General features: G+C 42.7%; 1 pseudogene; it reads right to left on the bottom strand.

Annotated features, from left to right (window-relative positions):
• LOC129053141 (deleted in azoospermia-like) overlaps window positions 1–860 on the bottom strand; it is a 41173-nt pseudogene extending 40313 nt beyond the window's left edge.
• Between the last annotated feature and the right edge of the window lie 16703 nt (window positions 861–17563).

Here is a 17563-nt window from a genome sequence, read left to right on the forward strand (position 1 = left end):
AAAAGTATTCATCATAAGGGAATTCAGTAAAACAACAGCATAATTTTTAACATGATATACTGAAAGTTATCTTCAGAATAATACCCACATTAACTGAAAGCTGCAAGTTGTAAAATAGTATTAAGCAGTACTATGTGACTTTTGTAAAAGTTGGCCTATCTATATGCAATCGCAATACACGCACAAAAATAAGCTGGAAGGGCATTCATGCATCAAAATTTAACTGTGGTTTTATGTGTTGGTATTAAGATGGACTGCTATTTTCTTACTGTGATTGTTTTCAAATGAGTAAATATACTACTTTTATAATCAGGAAAAAAACCTAATGAAACTGTAAGCATTTCTTCCCTTTACCTCTAAAAATGAAAAGTATTATTGTAAATAATTGTAACTTATAAATCAAGGTGACTTTTTATTAGCATGGATAACATGTTGCACACTTATGACACATAATAGTTGCTTATATATACTTAATGTTTATACATGGTAATATAAACCGTGTGTAAAACTCCTTTTATCTCTAAAAATGAAAAGACAGAATTATCAATGCAGACACACACACACAGAGCATGTAACACGTGTGTTTGACTCAGTGTTTGGTCAGCGTATTCAGAGCCACATCTGTGACGGCGCTCAACGAACGCTGGGCATTTACCAAACTCGCAGGAATGCACACCCAACATTATCTACCAATTGGACATTTTGTCAAAGATTCCTGGTTTATCTAGAAGGGAAAAATTGTGCCTGGAGTTTAAAAATTCTAAAATTCTCAACGGTAACTACTGAAGCCAACCTCTTGCCACAAAGATAGCGTCGAGTGAGCTTTTGTGCCTGTCGCCGCCGCAGGAGGGAGCCGCCATCAGCAAGTCCCCAGCAGCCGCTAGCCGCGAAAGGACCAGAGGCACTTCCCACCCAGCCCCCTCAGCTAGTGGGCCATGCCTTCAGGCCGCCCCACCCGCCACACTCAGGCCCCCACAAACCCCACCAACCCACCCCACCCAGTACAAGCACCAGGAGGGAACCACTTCCTGAAGAAGTTCCGGCCCTCCCAATTGAAGGGAGCCAAGTCCCTCAGCAGGCCCGCGGCCATCTTGCAGAGCCACCGGGAGAGCGTCAGAAACGAAGTTGGCGGGGTGGGGGCGCATGGGAGTGGGGGAGGGGGAAAGGGCGCCTAGGAGTGGAGGTGGGGACGCGTGGGGGTGGGGAACCCACACCCCAAATCGCTACCAGGAGAGAACCTGGGGCAGGAAATGGGTTCTGCACGAAGGCTGTGGCCCTTGCAAGCGAACTGTGAGGCAGCGCGTCCTGGGGACCCACGCCATGCTCGCTGTCCCGCCACTTCTGTGCCTGCCTCTCTCTGTGTGTGGGCCGCACTGCTGCCAGGCCGCCTCGCCCCACCCTGCGGGTCACGGCTCCTAATGCGTCCAGGCGGGTGGCCCCGAAACAGGAAAACCGAGGATAAGGCGCAGCCTGGTTTCACCCACCGGTGAAAACCCCACAGGCCTCGCCCCTCAGGTCTTTCCTTCAACTCACCATGATGGCGGCAGGCAGCAGCTCCCCACAGGCTCAAGGAGGAACAGAGGCTGTGTTTCACCCACCACTTCTGGGTCCGCTGGTGAAGTCCGCTGGAACCCGCTGTGGGGCTTCGAGTGGTCAAAGGAGCCAAAGGCGAAGGTGTAAGGAAAACCAAGGGCGGGTGAACCCTCGGAGGTAGAACCGCCAGGATGAGGCGCGCAGGCCGACTGAGGCGTGGACCGGGGGCCTCTGGGAGGTGGCTCCTGTGCCGGGTATCGGGGCGCGTGGTATCGGCCTCAGCCAATGGGTGGCAGCGCTCACGCCCCCTGGAGGGTGGAGGCCTGCGGGGGATGACGGCGTCCCCCACGCTGTGGGTGGGTAGAGGACGCAGGGTACGCAGTGCGTGTGTGCTGGTCCCAGGCAGGCACCGCCCTCACGTAGACCGACAGGCACACGCATCGCCTCCAAAACACCCTTGAAATAAGTATGCATACTGAAATATATGGTGTAGTTTTAAAAAACGAGAATGTGTCTGGGCTGTAGTTTCAAAATGGCTTCTGGAATGCACAGGTTTAGCACAATCACTGTTAGCGTCACACCCACCCCAAAATCTTTTAAAGTACCTACAGAAATAAATAGTAGCAAGTCTGTGGAAAAGGGAGGGAGACATCAACAGGCCAGAAACTTGGACTCCTTTCTGTCAAGTTTGAGATACAAGGGATTGGATGGGAGGAAATGCCAGTTTTGACATTCAGGGTGTTCGTTCTTTCAAGAAGTAGTTACTGAGTGCTTGTGATTACCAGCTACTGCAGATGCAGGAGTGAACAGAATAAAATAGTGTCTCTTTGCTCAGGGATTTTACATTTTGATGGGAGAATTCACCTTCTAGGACTTACAGGAAGACGCTAGGCCTGCCTAGAGACTTACAGAACATTCTCAAGATCAGAGCAAGGGCCTAGAGCAGGAGCAAGCTGTGGGGCAGGTGGTGGAGCCAATCACATAACTTTGGGGACCACTCCAGCACCCTGTTATACACACAGGGCTAAGTGGCTATGACCTTTATCCTCAAACTTCACTTCTGTACTGACGGAAAGAATTGAAACGTGACGTTTTGAACTGGCAAAATGCTGGACTTCTATAACGTGGGAAGTGTCTCACTACTGACATCTAGTAATGCGGGATAAAAAAAAATAATAACGTTTTGTTTCCAATAGGCAGATAAACCCATAAAAAAAAGGAGGGAAATTCCAAGTACCAAAAATAAACTGAAAACTAGAGCAATGAATTGTTCAACTGATTCTTCTCCTGCCCTGGATATGGGGGCTGGGTTGTAGGGCAGCCGGTCATACTGGTTTGCCCAGGACTTACTGGTTTTAGCACTGAGAAATTCCTGCGTCCCTAAGGAAACCAGAAGGATTGGTCGTCCTAGGTGTGGGCAAAATGTTACTCTCTCTAACTTGAGTTCTGGATGTTTAGGGGCAGGAGGTTAAGGGCTGAAGGCGGGAGCTGGAGCTGAGTACTCTGCGAAAAGCCGTTGTCCCTAAAATCCTTAGGAAAAGGATAGAGTGGGGAAAATGTAAATCATCACCCATGAACGAGCAGATGAGGAAGCCTGCCCCATCTCTGGATGAAGAAAATACGTATTTAACTCTCATTAAATTTTGAAACCCTAGACCTGCATTTCATCAAAGTTTGGGGTTTAAATCTATAATGTGTTATTGGAATCTGCAAGCCAAGAAATGGGTCCTCCTACACCATCACCCTCTCTCCTGCCTAAAGAGGTCCTAGACATGGGGCATCTAGAATGCCTGGCAGAAGCAAACGTAAAGCCGACTTGGATGAATCCTTCTACAACCTAGGCTGAAAGAAAGTGATCCTTTAAGGACACGCTCACAGTAAAAATTTGTAGAACACTACTTACCTTGAATAAGAATGGCATACAAACAAGAAAGTTAAAACTTACAGAAGAAGCTTCTCAGTAGCAATAGAAACTAGAAGATAACAGTAATATGCTCACGTGTGTACGCGTTTTTTTGGTGTGTTTTTTTTGTTTTCTTTTTCTCACGTTGTTTTTTTCCTCAACTTATTTGGAGTAATGCAGTCTATATTTTTAAGTGACTGTTGTACTATTTTAAAATGTAAACTTAAAATATAAAGCTAATACATAGCTTTACTCTCCTCTTGAATAATACAAAGGCTTTCAGGATGTTTTAGCTCTAGACACCCTCCCCTCTCTCAGTTTATATGTTATTCACTATTTTAGCTCTATCCTGGTTTCGTCATATAAATTAGACATCGTTTTTTAGACGCATCCACATATGTAATAACATTTTGCTTACCATTCCTTTGCATATGTCAGATCTGCCTTCTGAATCATTTTCCTTATGCCTGTAGCAAATTCCTTATAATTTCCTTGTGTGACAGTGTGATGTGGTAAACCCTTGGGTTTTTTTCTACCTAAAATATTTTGATTTTTCCCTGTTGTTTCATAATTCTACTGAATACATAATTCTAGGTCTAAAAGTATTTTCCCTCTCAGAATATTGAGCATATTACTCTGTTATCTTCTAGTTTCTATTCCAGCTGAGAAATCTGCTGCCAGTCTTTTTGCTGTGTAAGATCAGTTTTTCTTTGGTGTTCTGAACTTTCACAATGATGTAAGTAGGTGTGGAGTTTTAAAAAATGTCTCCTGCTTAGGAGTTTTAACGTTTTCTGGATTTGTGTGTTAGTTCTTAACAGTTCTGAACAGTTTCACCCATTTTCTTGTTAAAGGTTAGCTGGTCAAGGGATCAAACATTATTTGTATTTTATATTTCATAAGTGATTCTTAGAATTTACTTTTCTTTAGATCATGAATTTTTCAAAGGCTGGTGCTGTTTTCTTGAAATCTTATGAAATCTCTTAAAAAACTTTTAGGATCAAAAATGATTGTATCCATTTCAATGTGTTAAGTAAGATTAGTGGCGTAATTTGTATCAGCTCAGAAATAAATCTCTATATTTCTTTCTTATACGTTGGGGGAGAAGATGTATACATGCTGGTGTCTTTGAACACCTCTGCCAGTTCTTCTGTGCTCCTAAAGCACAGTTGGGAAACACTGGATTGGCAGAACTCTATAGAGCTTTAGGTATGCAAAGTTAGGCCCAAGGGACTAAAGAGTAGAGTTTCAAATTGTTCTGCCTAATAAATGAGAATAATCAAATTACAAGGGGAGAAACCAAGCAAGGGGGTGGGGGGGAGAAGTGGAAGTCCTGGAAGCTGGAGAAAAGAAGTAACCTTGCAGGTGGGCTTATTTGCTCACACCTGTAATTCTCACACTTTGGGAGGCTGAGCCCGATGGATTGCCTAAGTTCAGGAGTTTGAGACCAGTCTGGGGAACATGGGAAAACCCTGTCTCTACCAAAAATACCAAAAATTAGCTGGGTGTGGCAGTGTGCACCTGTGGTCCCTGCTCCTCAGGAGGCTGAGGTGGGAGGATCATTTGAGTCTGGGAGGTGGCGGTTGCAGTGAGCCAAGATTGCCCCCACTGCATTCCAGCCTGGGTGACACAGTGAGACTCCTTCTCAGAAAAATGAAATTAAAATAACCTTGCAAAGAGACAAGAAGTTGGATCCTGCAGTGAAAGCTATCTGAGTATATTAGAAACTTAAAAAAATTGTGTGTCCATGCCTCACCCCAAACCAATTAAATCAGCTGAGGGCAGGGCTCAGAAGTCAATATTTTTTTTTTAAGGAAATGTTTCTCTTGTTACTCCAATATGGAGCCAAATTTGAAAATTGGTGCTATTGGTGCTGTGGAGGCTTGCTACTCAGTGTATGATCCTCAGATCAGCAACTTCACATCACGTGGGTGCTGTAGAATCTCAGGTCCCAGGCCAAACCTACTGAATCAGAATCTGCATTTTAACAAGATCTCCAAATGGCCCATGGGCACACTGACGGTCGAGAAACATTGCCATAGAGAGCGCTTGTCATAAACAGGTTGCACCCCTCTGGATTTGAGAATGCTTCACCTTATGAATAAATAGTCTTATTTTCTCAGCCTGTCTTGCAGCTACATCTTGGGCAGGTAACCTACAAACATCAGTGAGATGCACCCATCCCAAATTTTTAATAGGGGACTACTGATGCTGTAAAGAAGGGAATGCATAGAATACTTTCTGGAGAAGAGTATCAACAGCAGCAGCAGCAGCAGCCGTGGTATCGGTTAGAGCGGCAATGGCCACTACTGTCAGTTGTGCAAGCCATGATGTAACTCAGTGCCCAGTGGTGACAGCTGAGGTGTCTTCACTGGACAAGTTCTGCGGCATGGTTTTGTGTGTCATTCCTGGAGACAGCCTGGCTCTTTGGTTCATTTTGAGATTCTGTGAGCTAGTTACCCAATACATTTTAATAAGTTGTTTTCCTGTTTAAACCAGCCAAAACTTCTGTGACTATTGCTTGCAACAAGGCATCTTGACTACATTAGGTGATGAGTGAGGTTAGCCAAACTGCTTTTAAAAAGAAGGTTAACAGCTTTGAGATTTATGACTCTTTACTGTGATTATGTAGCATACTGTCCTGCCATTGTGTCCAACCTTTACCAAGCTTCCAGTACACACACAAATGCCTTATGTCAGTGGTATTTTGTGAGGAGTGCCGAGGACACTGTCCATTGCAACATGGGTCAGGGACGGCATGCTGATTCACAGCAAGATGATACGTAGATGAAATAATTCGGCAGAAACAGTAGCTTACAGCCAAAAGTGACCTGGAAAAGCAAAAATCGTAAGCTCAGTATGCCCAGCAAGATAGAAAGAACTATGTGCTATTCCCATTGCATGTTAGCAGATGTTTAAACCAATTCCATTTAAATCTCAGGGTATGGTGCCTCATCTTCTATTGGGCCTGTATTCATGGGGTCCAGCATGGCAACACACATCTCATGTACACTTGTGCATACTTACAGATATGTCTATCAACTGAGCAACATTGGCTTAAGCCCTGCTTATTCACCTTTAACCCTACTACCTGCAATAATAGTTTATTCAGTCAAAACTTAAATCTCCTAAGCAGATTGTCTGCATTTTGGGATTGGTCTGAAGCAAACTTACATAATCTTCGTGATGGCCTCTTGATACTAAATATTAAATATTTAACTGAAAAATTATTGATTTGTTAAAAGTAATAATATTGACACAAGGCACTGATACTGATATGGTACATACTATGTACCAGGCATTATTGTAATCATTTTACTTCTAGTTCATCTAATCCTCATAACAATACTAGGTGCTATTATTATCTCAATTTTACGGAGAAGGACGTAGAGGTACACAGAGGTTGGATAACTTGCCTGAGATCATAGTTGGTAGGCATCAGAGCTGTGATTTAAACCCAGTCAGACATTAAAATCTGAGTTCTCAACCATTATGCTATATTAGCAAACTGCATGGAGGAAGAAAGCGGTAATATAGTGGGACAAATTTATGTATTAAATCTCTTGTTCCCGTGAGAGTAGCTAAACAAAGAAGCAGAACCACAAATCTAAGCCCTAAACAACACTATGGTGTGAATGTTTGCCCCCACTCAACCCTTCACCTGTACATACGTTGAAACTCTAGTCCCTGAGGTGATGGTATTAGGAAGTGGAGCCTTTGGGAGATGAATTAGGTCATAAGGGCAGAGCTTTCGTGAATGAGTGATGGTATTAGGAAGTGAAGCCTTTGGGAGATGAATTAGGTCATGAGGGCAGAGCTTTGGTGAATGGGATTGATGCCCTTATAAAAGAGGACTCAGGGAGCTTAGTTACTCCTTCTACCATGAAAGAATACAGCAAGAAGTTGGCAGTCTGCACCCCAGAAAAGTGTCCTCACCAGAACCTCACCATGCTGACACCCTGGTCTTGGACTTGCCAGTCTCCGAAACTGTGAGATACAAATTTCTGTTGTTTATTAGCCACCCAGGTTCAGATATTTTTATTGTAACAGCCTGAATAGATTAAGAAAGGTAGTACTGGGAGAGGGGTGCTGCTATAATAAATGCCTAAAACTATGGAATCAGTTTTGGAAATGGGTAAAGGGTAGAGGCTGGAAGAGTTTTGACACGTATCCTGGAAAAATCCTACACTGCTCTGAACAGACCAGGCCATAAAGGGCGATTCTGATGAGGGCTCAGAAGGAGAAAAGGAGAGCTGTAGAGAAAGCTTGACTCTTCTTAGCGAGTACCTAAGTAGTTGTGAACAGACTTCGTAGAAATACAGACAGTAAAGACCATTCTGACATGAGGAACATGTTACTGGAAACTAGAGGAAAGACAATCCTTGTTACAAAGTAGCAACAAACTTGGATAAGTCATGTTCACGTACTATTGTTTTGTGGAGTATTGCTTTTATTATAGCAGCCTGAACAGATAATACATCTATCTACACTAATGAATTGCTCCAAAACAATTGGCCCTTGAGGAGACTATCTGCTTAACAAAAGTGAAATTTCCACATTTCCTTCTGAATTTTGCCTGTTAACAAATCTTTCAGTACTTTTTTCAAATGTTGGAATCAATCTTATCTCTACAGGACTGACTCCCTACTCACACACATACTTCTCCCAGTTGCTTTGAAACTGCTTTTTCTGCATCAGGAGGCATCACCACTGAGCAAACTCTTGAAGATCACAAGTTGAACACTTGTGGAGGAAGCGGAGAGAAAAAGCTGGTATAACTCACTCTTCTTCCTTTCCTCGTCCCTAATCATGCTAACCTTCATTTCCATAGTTTTATTCTTTCTATGTTAATCTTTTGTTTCTTATCCATTTTTGACAATACGAGTAATAGACAATATATGTCCCTTTCTTTAAAATACTAAAAACATTAAGGTAGGCTTAAGTTACCTTTTGACCACCAGCTCTACATCCCAGATCCATTCCCAGAGATTGGTAGTTTGGTGTAAATCCTTTCAGATATTTTTCTATAGTTTCCTTTTATACACTTATACACAACATTTGATATTTGAACGTACAGAACATATTTACTAACATAAAATATGTGGTATTTTTATTATACTTGTAATAGAGAAATTATATTCATATAATAAGTAATATGTATATATATATACACATAGTGTAGAAAATATATGCTTACACTATATATTTATACTTAAAGGGTATATAGAGGGAATATATATTATTTTGGGGTATATGTTCTCGAACAAAAATGCTATTAAAATGTATGTAACTTGATTTTTTTTCCTCCAGGAACATGACTCAGAAATATCTACATTAATAGGTAGATTTTTTTTTCTTTTTTAGAAATGGGGTCTTGCTATGTTGCCCAGGCTGGCCTGGAACTCCTGGGTTCAAGTGATCCTCCCACCTCAGCCTATGAGTAGCTGGGACTAGGGGGGCACACCATCACACCCAGTTACTCAGAAATTTGTAATGTCAGCATATATATCTACTTAATTCCTTTTAACTTTGGCATAATTTTACATAATATGGATATGCCACCGTTATTAGCCATTCCCTGGTCAATGGACATTTAGGTCATTTGTACTTTGTCATGGTTATTAATAATATACAATGAACCTCTCTCATTGGAGCCAAATGAGTATTTGTTTTTTCTGGGGTGAACACCAAGAGATATATCTGTCGGTTCATGGATATGCACATTTCAGATTTTAATAGATATCAGAAAATTGCCCTTTAAAGTGCTGTGCCAGTATGTACGAATTTACACTCCCACCATTTGTTAGTTAGAGTCTTCATTTGTCTATTCGCTTTCCAATATTGATATCACTACTCTTTAATTTGCCAACCTGATGGTCAAGAAGTGGCATCTCATTTTCATTTTACTTTGGTTTTCCCTGATTGCTCATGGAGTTAAACTTTTTTCTACTGTTTGTTGACTGTTTGGATTCCTCATCGTTGAAAGACCTGTTCATAGCCTCTGGTCATTTTTCATTTGAGTTGCTTGTCTTTATCATATTGTTTTGTGGTAATCTGGCTTCCTTCGTTTTTTTTGTTTTTTTGTTTTGTTTTGTTTTTCTTTATTCAGACAGAGTCTGGCTCTCTTGCCCAGACTGGAGTGCAGTGGCGTGATCTTGGCTCACTGCAACCTCTGCCTCCCAGGTTAAACCAATTCTCCTGCCTCAGCGTCCAGCATAGCTGGGACTATAGGCACACAACACATGCCTGGCTAATTTTTTTAATTTTAGTGGCGATGAGGTTTCACCATATTGGTCAGGCTGGTCTCGAACTCCTGACCTCAGGTGATCCACCCACCTCAGCCTCCCAAAGTGCTGGGATTACCGGCATGAGCCACCACACCCAGCCACCTTCCTTCTTTATCTTCCTTCTCAGTCCTTCAGGCAAAGGTGCAGTGGTATTGGTGCCTCTTTGAAGTTCCACTTCAGTGTAATGAACTACAGTTACATTTATTTCCAAGAATTTCTTTTCCTAAACTGGAGAAATTTAAGCCATGAATCAGAGAGAAAGGGAAATCTCTGGTGTAAACATTAACCACTAACCTTTCAATGTCTTTGAACCCGTCAACTCTGCTGGACCTCTTTCTAAAAAACAGATGAGAGTTGTTACTCGAGTCAGTTAGCCCTTTAGTACTTTCAAACTTTTTTTTCAGGAGCTCAAGGAATTGCCAAAGAGAAGGAGAACTGTTAGCTGTGATTTCTAAAGTGCTTTCCTAAATATTGATTGCATTTTTTAGGCAATGCGACAATCTCAAAGCACTTTGCTAAGGGCAACATTGTGTTGTGGTCTAACAACTGTTAAATTTCTCATCTTGCCCCGATTCCCTTAATTTACAATGAGACTATCTGTAGAGAAATGAGGTGAGACATCAGGTGAGTAAATACACATTAACAGGGGCAGCATTCACAGATTCTCAGGAACGGTTCTGACAACAACTTGATTAATGCAAAACTAAATTAATCTCTGATCACCATAAAAAACGAGAAGCTGAAATGTTTCTTTTTTTCTCATGAAGGATTTTTTTTTTTCTGTGACTTATGTGGAATTGACTGAAAAAAAAAAAAAACTCCACAATTTCAAAACCTTTTGGCAAAAACTCTGTGTACCTATAGCTAGCATTTCAGCCAGCATGAGCAAGTACGAGGAACTGAAAAGACTCGTACTTGAGAATATAGTCAAAGGAAAACCATGGAATAAAGAAAAACCAGACACAGAGATAATATACATACTTTTTATAAAAAGGAAGGAAGTTGAGGGAAACCTTTTCTGTTATTTCCAATACCTAGTCAGTCAACAAGTTTTATTTTGTTTTGTTTTGTTTTTAAGAGACAGATCTTGTTCTGTCACCTAGGCTGGAGTACAGTGGTGTTGTCATAGCTCACTGCAGTCTCAAATTCCTGGGCTCAAGGGATCCTCCCACCTCAGCCTCCCAAGTACTATGTACTTGGGAGTACTAGTACTATGGGTACTAGTAGCTAGTACTATGGGTGCATGCCACCGTGTCCAGTTAATTTTGTTTTCATTTTTGTATTTTTTGTAGAGATGGGGTCTGATATGGTAAGGCTCTGTGTCCTCACCCAAATCTCATCTTGAATCGTAATCCCCATAATCCCCACATGTCAAGGGAGAGACCAGGTGGCGGTAATTGAATCACAGGGGACAGTTTCCCCCATACTGTTCTAATGATAATGAGTTATCATGAGATCTGATGGTTTTATAAGGGTTTCTTCCCCCTTCCCTTGGCACTTTTTCCTGCTACCTTGTGAATAAGGTGCCTTGCCTCCCCTTCACCTTCCACCATGATTGTAAGTTTCCTGAGGCCTCTCCGGGCATGCTGAACTGTGAGTCAATTAGAGCATTTTTCCTTTATGAGTTACACAGTCTTGGGCAGTTATTTATAGCCGTATGAAAATGGCCTAATACAGTAAGTTGGTACGACCGAGAGTGAGGTGCTGCTATAAAGATATCCAAAAATGTGGAAGCAACTTTGGAACTGGGTAACAGGTGGATGTTGGAACAGTTTGGAGGGCTCAGAAGAAGACAAGAAAATGAGGGAAAGTTTGGAACTTCCTAGAGACTTCTTGAATGTCTTTCACCAAAATGCTGATAGTGATATAGGCAATGAAGTCCAGGCTGATGTGGTCTCAGATGGAGATGAGGAACTTGTTGGGAAGCAGAGTAAAGGTGACTATTGCTATAATTTAGCAAAGAGACTGGGAGCATTTTGCACCTACCCTAGAGATCTGTGGAACTTTGAACTTGAAGGAGAAGATTTAGGGTATCTGGTGGAAGAAATTTCTCCGCAGCAATGTGTTCAAGAATTGACTTGGATGCTCCTAAAAGCATTCAGTTTTATGCATTCATAAAGAGATGGTTTGGAATTGGAACTTAGGTTTAAAAGTGAAATGGAGTGTAAAAGTTTGGAAAATTTGTAACCTCATGATGTGATAGAAAAGAAAGAAAAACCCATTTTCTGTTGAGAAATTTGAGCTGGCTTCAGAAAGTTGCATAAGTAACGAGGAGCCAAATGATAGTCACCAAGACAGTGGGGAAGATGTCTCCAGGGCATGTCAGAGAACTTCATAGCAGCCCCTCTTGTTACAGGCCTGGAGGCCTAGCAGGAAAACATGGTTTCATGGGCCGGGCACAGGGCCTTGCTGCTTTGTGCAGTCTTGGGACTTGGTGCCCTGCATCCCAGCCATGGGTAAAAGGGGATAACATAGAGCTCAGGCTATTGCTTCAGAGGCTGCAAACCCCAGGCCTTGGCATCTTCCACGTGCTGTTGAGCCTGTGGGTGCACAGAAGCCAAGAAGTTAGGTTTAGGAACCTCTGCCTAGATTTCAGAGGATGCATGAAAATGCCTGCATGTCCAGGAAGAAGTTTGCTTCAGGGGTGGAGCCCTCATGGAGAACCTCTGCCAGGGCAGTGCAGAAGAGAAATGTGGGGTTGAAGCCCCTCCATGGTCCCCATTGGGGCACTGCCTAGTAGAGGTGTGAGAAGAGAGCCGCTATCCTTCAGACCCCAGAATGGCAGATCCACTGACATCTTGCACTGTGCTCCTGGAAAATACAAAATACACTCAATGCCAGCCTGTGAAAGCAGCCAGGAAGGGGGTTGTACCCTGCAAAGCCACAGGGGTGGAGCTGCCTACGGCCATGGGAACCCATCTCTTGTATCAGCATGATCTAGATATGAGACAGGGAGTCAAAGGAGATCGCTTCAGAGCTTAAGATTTGACTGCCCTGAAGATTTCAGACTTTGCATGGGGTCTGCTGCACCTTCATTTTGGCCAATTTCTCCCATTTGGAATGGGTGTATTTACTCTGTGCCTGTACCCCCATTGTATCTAGGAAGTGACTAACTTGCTTTCGATTTTACAGGCTCATAGGCGAGACTTGCCTTGTCTCAGGTGAGACTTTGAACTTGGACTTTTGGGTTAAATGTTGGAATGAATTAAGACTTTGGGAGACTGTTGGGAAGGCATGATTGGTTTTGAAATGTGAAAAGGACATGTGATTTCGGAGGAGCCAGGGACAGAGTGACATGGTTAGGCTTTGGGTCTCCACCCAAATCTCATCTTGAATTGTAATCCCCATAATCCCCATGTGTTGAGGTAGAGACCAGGTGGAGGTGATTGAAACATGGGGGTCACTTTCCCCCATGCTGTTCTCATAATAGTGAGTGGGTTCTCATGAGATCTGATAGTTTTCTAAGGAACTCTTCCCTCTTCACTTGGCGCTTCTCCTGACTGCTGCCTTGTGAAGGAGGGGCCTTGCTTCCCCTTTGCCTTCTGCCATGGTTGTAAGTTTCCTGAGGCCTCTCCAGCCATGCTGATCCATGGGTAAATTAGACATCCTTCTTTATGAATTACCCAGTCTTGGGCAGTTCCTTATATCGGTATGAAAATTGACTAGCATGGGATCTCAGGTTGGTCTTGAACTCCTGGTCTCAAGCAGTCCTCAACCTTTGCATATCAAAGTGTTAGAACTGTATCCCATCATATCAGGCCAACAAGTTTCTTTAAGTGGATTATCTAACAAATCTCCCTTTCCACTTCACCACTTCCTTTTGGACCATAAGACATATCCTTGGTTAAAGGAAAACCAGATCATGTTCTCGTTATTTTGGAATATTCCAGTACCTACATTAATGGTATTAATACCACTTTAAAACTCTATCAAACACTACTGTCAATATATCACTTTTCAGCTCTACTCAGAATCCTTCCAGGGTACCCTAGTACCAATTTTATTATATTGAATATAAGCTTTAAATTTAAGCTGGCTCCTACAACCCTTCAATATATGACCCCATCCTTTCTAGCTCAGCATTGTCTTCTCATACAGCGTTCCATGTTCCTTCCATTTAAAATGCTCTTCCAGCTTTTCTTTTATTCTCTGAATTCTACCTCTTACAGACAGTCCAATCAAGTTTTCCCTTCTTTGTGAAATTTTCTGTCGTCTCCACTTTATCTTCCCCTCTTATGGCCATTTCAGTACCCACAGTATGTAATGTGCCATTTTGGATGGCAATACCTGTGAAAATGGGGAAAATGTTTGGATTTGCATTGGGTTTGCATTGTCCCTAGCATTGCACTTAATGACACTGGCTTTCCTTTAACCAAGGATAGGTCTTATGGTCCAAAAGGAAGTGGTGAAGTGGAAAGGGAGATTTGTTAGATAATCCACTTAAAGAAACTTGTTGGCCTGATATGATGGGATACAGTTCTAACACTTTGATATGCAAAGGTTGAGGACTGCTTGAGACCAGGAGTTCAAGACCAACCTGAGATCCCATGCTAGTCAATTTTCATACCGATATAAGGAACTGCCCAAGACTGGGTAATTCATAAAGAAGGATGTCTAATTTACCCATGGATCAGCATGGCTGGAGAGGCCTCAGGAAACTTACAACCATGGCAGAAGGCAAAGGGGAAGCAAGGCCCCTCCTTCACAAGGCAGCAGTCAGGAGAAGCGCCAAGTGAAGAGGGAAGAGTTCCTTAGAAAACTATCAGATCTCATGAGAACCCACTCACTATTATGAGAACAGCATGGGGGAAAGTGACCCCCATGTTTCAATCACCTCCACCTGGTCTCTACCTCAACACGTGGGGATTATGGGGATTACAATTCAAGATGAGATTTGGGTGGAGACCCAAAGCCTAACCATGTCACTCTGTCCCTGGCTCCTCCGAAATCACATGTCCTTTTCACATTTCAAAACCAATCATGCCTTCCCAACAGTCTCCCAAAGTCTTAATTCATTCCAACATTTAACCCAAAAGTCCAAGTTCAAAGTCTCACCTGAGACAAGGCAAGTCTCGCCTATGAGCCTGTAAAATCGAAAGCAAGTTAGTCACTTCCTAGATACAATGGGGGTACAGGCACAGAGTAAATACACCCATTCCAAATGGGAGAAATTGGCCAAAATGAAGGTGCAGCAGACCCCATGCAAAGTCTGAAATCTTCAGGGCAGTCAAATCTTAAGCTCTGAAGCGATCTCCTTTGACTCCCTGTCTCATATCTAGATCATGCTGATACAAGAGATGGGTTCCCATGGCCGTAGGCAGCTCCACCCCTGTGGCTTTGCAGGGTACAACCCCCTTCCTGGCTGCTTTCACAGGCTGGCATTGAGTGTATTTTGTATTTTCCAGGAGCACAGTGCAAGATGTCAGTGGATCTGCCATTCTGGGGTCTGAAGGATAGCGGCTCTCTTCTCACACCTCTACTAGGCAGTGCCCCAATGGGGACCATGGAGGGGCTTCAACCCCACATTTCTCTTCTGCACTGCCCTGGCAGAGGTTCTCCATGAGGGCTCCACCCCTGAAGCAAACTTCTTCCTGGACATGCAGGCATTTTCATGCATCCTCTGAAATCTAGGCAGAGGTTCCTAAACCTAACTTCTTGGCTTCTGTGCACCCACAGGCTCAACAGCACGTGGAAGATGCCAAGGCCTGGGGTTTGCAGCCTCTGAAGCAATAGCCTGAGCTCTATGTTATCCCCTTTTACCCATGGCTGGGATGCAGGGCACCAAGTCCCAAGACTGCACAAAGCAGCAAGGCCCTGTGCCCGGCCCATGAAACCATGTTTTCCTGCTAGGCCTCCAGGCCTGTAACAAGAGGGGCTGCTATGAAGTTCTCTGACATGCCCTGGAGACATCTTCCCCACTGTCTTGGTGACTATCATTTGGCTCCTCGTTACTTATGCAACTTTCTGAAGCCAGCTCAAATTTCTCAACAGAAAATGGGTTTTTCTTTCTTTTCTATCACATCATGAGGTTACAAATTTTCCAAACTTTTACACTCCATTTCACTTTTAAACCTAAGTTCCAATTCCAAACCATCTCTTTATGAATGCATAAAACTGAATGCTTTTAGGAGCATCCAAGTCAATTCTTGAACACATTGCTGCGGAGAAATTTCTTCCACCAGATACCCTAAATCTTCTCCTTCAAGTTCAAAGTTCCACAGATCTCTAGGGTAGGTGCAAAATGCTCCCAGTCTCTTTGCTAAATTATAGCAATAGTCACCTTTACTCTGCTTCCCAACAAGTTCCTCATCTCCATCTGAGACCACATCAGCCTGGACTTCATTGCCTATATCACTATCAGCATTTTGGTGAAAGACATTCAAGAAGTCTCTAGGAAGTTCCAAACTTTCCCTCATTTTCTTGTCTTCTTCTGAGCCCTCCAAACTGTTCCAACATCCACCTGTTACCCAGTTCCAAAGTTGCTTCCACATTTTTGGATATCTTTATAGCAGCACCTCACTCTCGGTCGTACCAACTTACTGTATTAGGCCATTTTCATACGGCTATAAATAACTGCCCAAGACTGTGTAACTCATAAAGGAAAAATGCTCTAATTGACTCACAGTTCAGCATGCCCGGAGAGGCCTCAGGAAACTTACAATCATGGTGGAAGGTGAAGGGGAGGCAAGGCACCTTATTCACAAGGTAGCAGGAAAAAGTGCCAAGGGAAGGGGGAAGAAACCCTTATAAAACCATCAGATCTCATGATAACTCATTATCATTAGAACAGTATGGGGGAAACTGTCCCCTGTGATTCAATTACCGCCACCTGGTCTCTCCCTTGACATGTGGGGATTATGGGGATTACGATTCAAGATGAGATTTGGGTGAGGACACAGAGCCTTACCATATCAGACCCCATCTCTACAAAAAATACAAAAATGAAAACAAAATTAACTGGACACGGTGGCATGCACCCATAGTACTAGCTACTAGTACCCATAGTACTAGTACTCCCAAGTACATAGTACTTGGGAGGCTGAGGTGGGAGGATCCCTTGAGCCCAGGAATTTGAGACTGCAGTGAGCTATGACAACACCACTGTACTCCAGCCTAGGTGACAGAACAAGATCTGTCTCTTAAAAACAAAACAAAACAAAATAAAACTTGTTGACTGACTAGGTATTGGAAATAACAGAAAAGGTTTCCCTCAACTTCCTTCCTTTTTATAAAAAGTATGTATATTATCTCTGTGTCTGGTTTTTCTTTATTCCATGGTTTTCCTTTGACTATATTCTCAAGTACGAGTCTTTTCAGTTCCTCGTACTTGCTCATGCTGGCTGAAATGCTAGCTATAGGTACACAGAGTTTTTGCCAAAAGGTTTTGAAATTGTGGAGTTTTTTTTTTTTTTCAGTCAATTCCACATAAGTCACAGAAAAAAAAAAATCCTTCATGAGAAAAAAAGAAACATTTCAGCTTCTCGTTTTTTATGGTGATCAGAGATTAATTTAGTTTTGCATTAATCAAGTTGTTGTCAGAACCGTTCCTGAGAATCTGTGAATGCTGCCCCTGTTAATGTGTATTTACTCACCTGATGTCTCACCTCATTTCTCTACAGATAGTCTCATTGTAAATTAAGGGAATCGGGGCAAGATGAGAAATTTAACAGTTGTTAGACCACAACACAATGTTGCCCTTAGCAAAGTGCTTTGAGATTGTCGCATTGCCTAAAAAATGCAATCAATATTTAGGAAAGCACTTTAGAAATCACAGCTAACAGTTCTCCTTCTCTTTGGCAATTCCTTGAGCTCCTGAAAAAAAAGTTTGAAAGTACTAAAGGGC

This window comes from Pongo abelii, chromosome Y (assembly GCF_028885655.2).
Source record: "Pongo abelii isolate AG06213 chromosome Y, NHGRI_mPonAbe1-v2.0_pri, whole genome shotgun sequence".
Taxonomy (NCBI): domain Eukaryota; kingdom Metazoa; phylum Chordata; class Mammalia; order Primates; family Hominidae; genus Pongo; species Pongo abelii.